The following is a 6,748-nucleotide window of genomic DNA, read 5'->3' on the forward strand; positions in this document are numbered from 1 at the left end:
ACACCACGCCCTGTTGCCTCACACAGTCTCTCTCTCTCCCCTTCTGGGGGTCTGCCCTCCCCTCCTCCCCTTTCGCCATCCCCTGCTCTGACCTCCTCCAGGTTTCACCTTAAAATCACAAGGCCCGGAAGGCTCCATCTCCTTTCCTGTCACAGGCCTCCCAATAAGGACTTCCTGGGGGCAGTCGTCCAGAAAGCGGTAATTTTGTAATTCCCACTTCTCCCACAGCCAAGGTCTGGCTCACAGGCCCAGGTACACAGGCTCCACCCTGGGGTGTGGGCCGGAACAAAGCCTCTTTGTTCCATTGTCTGCCTCCACTGGCCCTGCCTGAGCAGCCCGGGTTTGGGGAGGGCTCTGGCAGCTATGCCAACCACACGTGGGTTTGTTGATAAGGCAGCGGGGCCCACGGATCCACAGATTTAGTACACATCCCACCTGCCTGTCAGCACCACCTGGGAGCTTATAAAAAATCCCCAGCCAGGGGCTCCCCTGGTGGCGCAGTGGTTGAGAGTCCGCCTGCCGATGCAGGGGACACGGGTTCGTGCCCCGGTCCGGGAAGATCCCACGTGCCGCGGAGCGGCTGGGCCCGTGAGCCATGGCCGCTGAGCCTGTGCGTCCGGAGCCTGTGCTCCGCAACGGGAGAGGCCACAATGGTGAGAGGCCCGTGTACCACACACACAAAAAAAAATCCCCAGCCAGGACCCTACCCCAGACCAGTTATACCAGAATCTCCAGGTGTGGCCTAGGCATTGGCATTTTATGAAAACTCCTTATGGGAGTCCACGTGCAGCCGGGTCTGTCTCCGTGGGCTGTAATGTGGTCCTCATGGTCAGGCAGGGGGGCTTAGCCTGAACAGTAATTTGCATTGAGCTTCAAACCTCTCCTCCAACAAGTTTGTATTATTATTATCTCATGTCATGGGTTGAATTTTGTCCCCCTCCACCGCCCCCCGCCTGCAAATTCATATGATGTCTTAACCTCCAGGCTCTCAGAATATAACCTTATTTGGGGATACAGCCTTTACAGAGGTAGACAAGGTAAAATGAGGTCATTAGGGTGGGCCCTGATCCAGTATGACTGGTGTCCTTATATAAAGGGGAAATTTGGAAATAGAGCTGCATAGGGGAAACGCCATGTGAGGGTGAAGGCAGAGATCGGGGTGACGCTTCTACAAGCCAAGGGATGCCAAGGCTGCCAGCAAACCACCAGAAGCTGGGGGAGAGGCAAGGAGCAGATTCTCCCTCACAGCTCTCAGAAGGATCCAGTCCTGCCGCCACCTTGATCTCGGACTTCTGGCCTCCAGAACTGTGAGAGAATACACGTGTGTTGTTTAAGCCACTCCGTTTCTGGCACTTTGGTACAGCAGCCCCAGCAAACTAACCCATCTCTTTTTTACAGATGAGCAAAACCAAGATTACGAAGTGACTTTCCGGAGGTTACCTGGGTGCGGTGGACCTTGTTGACTGGTACTTATTTCTCTGCACCTCTTAAATGCCGATCCCCAATACAGCCCAGCCCTGAGCCCTCAGCCCTTCAGGAGTTCATCCATTCATGCATCTTTGAGGCACACAATGTTCTAAGCACAGGGTCCCAGCAGAGAGACAAACAAATATACTAACAAACAGAGACAACCCCCTCTCTACCTCCACCCACCATGGGGAACAGACAGTAAACAAGGTAAGTGAAATATAAGTTGATAATATGTTGCATGGTCTAAGGGCCATGGGGAAAAATGAGGCAGGGAAGGGGCATAGGAGGTGTGGAGGGGGGCGGTTTGAACGGGTCCTTGGGGAAGGCTCACCGGGAAGGTGACACTCCTGGCACCATTGCACCCACCCAGGCTGCAGCCCCCTCCAGAGAGATGCCTCCCAGATCCTTCCCAGTTCATGCTCCCTACTGGGCATCTCCCCTGCGACTCAAGCTGCCCGACCCAAGCTCAGCTTCCCTACCTTGTGCACTGCCGCAAGCACATCCCAGCAAAGGGCACCAACATCCACACTCAGCTGCTCAAATCAGAAACCTCGGAGCCAACTACGTCTCCCCACCCTCTTGCCCCCTCACCCCATCTGACCCTGGGAGCTGGAGGTGCTCCCTCCACAGGTGCTGAAGTCACTGGCTCAGCTCCCCTTCAGCGTGGGCAGAACACCCCAGCTTGGGGAGGAGGGAAGTTGCTGCTAATGGTGGACTCAGCGCCAGTCTAATCACCTGTGCAGACACTGTCCACCGCCATTGGTGGCTTCAACCTCAGAGCCCACGGTTGGGCCCTGAGCTCTGTAAATCTGCCTCATCTTCTGTGCCCACCAAATGCTGCGTCCCTCTTGGTGGGGGGCGGGGTGGGGGCTTCCATGACTTGTCCAGTGAGAGCTAGCGGGAGGCTGAGGACGGACTCCCAAGACTAACATCATGCAGCGATCAGGTAACCAAGTCCCTTCCCTTTCTGGGCCTCGGTCTCCCCATCTGTATAACGGGCACAAATCTCTGCAGAGTTTACCTCTCCGGTGATCTTGGCTGAACCAATGGATGTGAATAGCTTTGCTCTGAACGGTGTGTACCCATGGATAGGTCGGGGTGAGAAGAGGATGAGGTGGGAAGCTGTATGTACCGATGTGGACAAGCCAGAAGGTAGCATCTGTGGCCCTGGCAGGAGCAGAGTGATCTGGGCTAACCCAATCCTCACACCATGCTCTCCCACCCTCAGTTTCCTCTCCAGGCCTCTCTCCTCCTACTGCCATCTGCAGGAAAGGTGAGGCAAATACACCCCCTGCCTCGGGGACACACTGTGCGGCGGGCAGGTCTCTTCCCAAACGTGAATAATGAGGTGGGGTAGGATCAACTGATATCTTGGATCCTAGAATTTCCATGGACTTGGCAGGGATGCTGAAGGCTTGGTGGGACGTAAAAGGGACACGTTCCTCAAACTGCAACATTGGACCAAGCCTCCCTTTCTGAGGTCCAAGCCAGAGCAACAGAGGGTCCTGGGGGACGGGAGGGAAGGGCAGACTGGCCAGATTCCACGTTTGGGACCCATACAGGGCTTGAAGCGGGCTGGATGCCCAGAAGACAGAAGCTATGTATCTGAGGTTGGGATCTTATGTGATTCTCTCACCGTGTGCCTCTGCTGAATGGAGCTGCGCACCTAGTCCCCTATTCAGGTCGAATGGCACCCTTTGCTCTGCCGTGTTCGTGCCTGTGTGTGTGCATGTGTGTAGGAGAGTGGAAAAAGAAGGAGAAAAGCCGCATCCTCGGTGGGCCCACCTGACACCACGCATAGCAGCCTTTGACAGGGCAAGATGAAGGAGAAAAAGCTGTTGCAGCCCAACTGTCTCTCGGTTTCCCCACTTCCACATGAAGGAAGGGTGACTGAAGGGCTCTCCCTGGGTGTGCCTGTCCCTCACTTGGTGAGCCAGTGAGATCAATGAGTTCATCAGTTCTGGGGTGGGGAGTCTTCCTTTGCTCTTCTGTGCCCCTGGTGTGGGGTGGGCTCCAACAGCCCCTCAGTTCTGAGGGGTGACTAAATCCCTATCCTGCCGTGTGACCTTGTGCGAGTCACTTGACTTCTCTGAGCTGGCTTCCTCATCTAGCTCACGAGGCTAATAGTACAAACTCACAGCGTTGTTGAGAGGATCAAATGATACATAACCAGTACTTAGACTCTTATTGTTAGCTCTGGGTTTCCAGCCTGGCCGGCGCCTGGCACCATCCTTGGCCCTCTTCACTCCTACGTGGAAAGCCAGCAACCTCAGATCATCCCTGGGCTCTATAACCATGCTCTCTACCTTCGTAGCCACTAGCCACCCGCAGCTATTCAGCATTTGAAATGATATTTTGCCTGATTCAAGATGTGCTGTATTTTATTATTATTATTATTTTACATTAAATTTCAAAGACAATATGAAAATGTAAATATATCATTAATGATGTTTACTTTTAATTAATTAATATTAACTACATGCTGAAATGACTAATAGTTTGGATATATTAGGTTAAACAAAATATATTATTATTAAAATTAAGTTCACTTGTTTCTTTTTACTTTCACAATGTGGCTACTAGAGAAATTTAATTACATATGTGGCTCGCGTTACATTTTATCGAGTGACGCTGCTCTACAACTTGGAAAGGCCATTTCCAGGGCATCTTCCTGGAGGCTCCCAGGAAAAGCAGCTTTTAGAATTCCCACTGAATTCCACTCAACCTCAGCCACTGAAGAATGTCTGCTTCCCAGGCAGTCCCTGGGTTCCAGAACCCACTCAGGGTGGCCTCACTCACTTCTCCCCAATTCCCCACGCGTCATGCAGCCTCCCAGGCAGCTTCAACCCTGCCAACGAACCAAATGTGGCAACAAAGCCTGCAGCCCCTTCCTCCAAACCCCAGCTGTCTAGCTGCCTAGAACCTCGACGCTGTGTGGGAATTTGCCCGGCATCACATTCTCCCTCCCGGCAGCCCCCAGGGATGTGGCTTCCTTGCCCCAGGCCCTGAGTCAGCTCCAAGGAATCCCCTCTCCCTTCCAGAGGACGAGGGTGAGAGGCAGGCTGTGTGATGGTCAAGAATATGGACTCAGGATTCAGAGAGAACTGGATGTGAATCAGGGCTCTGCCTCACACGGACCGCATGGCTGGGCAAGTCCCCTCTTCTCTACACCTCAGTTTTCTCATTTACAAAATGGGCACAATCATTGTACCTGTTTTATGAGGTTGTTGGGGATTAAATGACATTGTCAATGTGTGACCCTAGCACAGCGCCTGGGTTATCGTAAGTGGTAGTTGTTCAAGGACAGGAAAGGGTTAAGGATGTGACTTTTGGCCACAGCTTCACTCAGCCAGCCATGAAGAGGAAGCAGGGCCAGGGGTGGGAAGGAGGCAGTGGGACTATAGTTCCTTTTAGACCTTGAGCTATAGGTAGCCTGACAACAGCCCTGCTGACCCATTTTCAGATGAGGAAATCGAGGCTCACAGAGGTGAAGTGACTTGCCCAAGGACGGCACTTGGGCTTGTCATTGGGGCTGCCTGGCTCCAAGCCCATGCTCTCTCTCCTACACTGCATCCCAAAGTCCGAGAACAGTGTGTGGTGCAAGTGGATTCAAGATAGTTTGAGAAGAAACTTGAGCTGATATGGCCCCCTTCCCACTGAGTCTTTTAAAAGTGTCCAAAATTCCCATCCTAAACCGGGTTCCCCTAAAGTAGACTAGGAGTCAAGAACTCAGGTACAGGTAGTTCCTTCAGGAGGTGATGCCAGGAAACACAGTGAGGGACAGAGAAACAAGACCGGGGAGAGAGAGAGCCCAGGAAAGTGCATCTGGTGAGCAGGTCACTGCTGTGGGCACCTGAGCTCAATCCCACCGGGTGCCTTTTGAGCGGGTGTATAGAACACACACCAGAATTTTCAAATGGGGAGCTGAAGGCTGGGTGTTGATCCAGCTTCCACCCCTCACGATTGAGGGTGGGGGGTATGGAGTCTCTGGCATTTCCCTGCACAGGCTCCCTTGGCACTGGAGGAAGTCCTGGAGTAGAGAGAGGGGAGGGGAGAGACTGAAGCTGGGCTGATATGGGCGGGGAGTCCACACAGCCAGAGCCCCATGCCTGGAAATTCCTCTTGAGAAAAACTTTCAAACTATACCGCGATGTTCATGAAAGTTAAAAAAAAAAAAAAATAGAGAGATAGGTAGAGAGAGAGAGAGAGATGAATATTTAGAAATATATATTTAGATATAGATAGATATAGATATTTAGAAGTAACCTAAATGTCCAGCAAGAGGGGATTGGCTTAGTAAATTATGGTGCATTCACAAGATAGAATGTTCTGCAGCCTAAAACAAAAACATGGTTGCAACATGGAAAAGCATCTGGGAAGGAATGTTACTTAAAAATGGTGCACGCACATCGTCTCCACCACGGATGTTGCATCAGTCAGGGCTCCATCAGGGAAGCAGAACCGGTAGGAGACACACATTATGAGACTGATTGCTAGGAACTGGCTTATACAGAGTTTGGGGACTGGCTAAGCAACTTCGGAGGACGTCTAGGCTTGCCTGAGGCCACGGAGACTACACGCACCCAGCAGCATCAGGCTGATACCACTCCGGTCTGAGGCTTGATCCTTCCAGAGCCCCCACCTGTTCACCCCTTTCCCCTATCAGGAGATGTAAGGTGGCAGGAGGTGGGGACCACTTTCTCTCCTGTTTTTCGGCCTTGACCTCAGCATTCATCATCTCTGGGCTTAGTGCCTGACTGACATACCGCAGCCCTCTCCCCCTTACTGCCCAGGGCCTCCTGGAGCTGGGTGGGAAGGGCTGTGGTGGGACAGGGCCTGAACACATGGATCCCATCAGTGACCTCACTCTGACTGGCCATCACCAGATTTTCCCTGGCCTGGCAGAGGGCCGGCTGAGGCTGCCCTCACCCCAGGTGTGGGATTTGTACAACCTCCAGCTCCCCAGGACAGACGAAGGCAAAGGAGGAAGTGAATCAGGCTACGATTGGCTGTGTTACCTTGGGCAAGTCCCTGTCCCCTCTCTGGGCTCTCTGGCCACCCCTAACTCTAACGTGGGACGTGTTTGATTAGGCCAGTGTTAGCCTCTGTGCATCTTGGGGTCAGTGTCCAGAGCTGAACTCCTAAAGCAGGGCTGTGTAGACATGGGGCTTGGGCCAAGTGGCATGAGCGATGGCCAGCGGACCTGGGGTAGGGGCATTTATGGCTGGAGTCTGATCTGCCCCTACTGGCCCCACCCCTTACACCTCAGTCCTGGGCT

Source organism: Orcinus orca, chromosome 8 (genome assembly GCF_937001465.1).
Source record: "Orcinus orca chromosome 8, mOrcOrc1.1, whole genome shotgun sequence".
Classification (NCBI taxonomy): Eukaryota; Metazoa; Chordata; class Mammalia; order Artiodactyla; family Delphinidae; genus Orcinus; species Orcinus orca.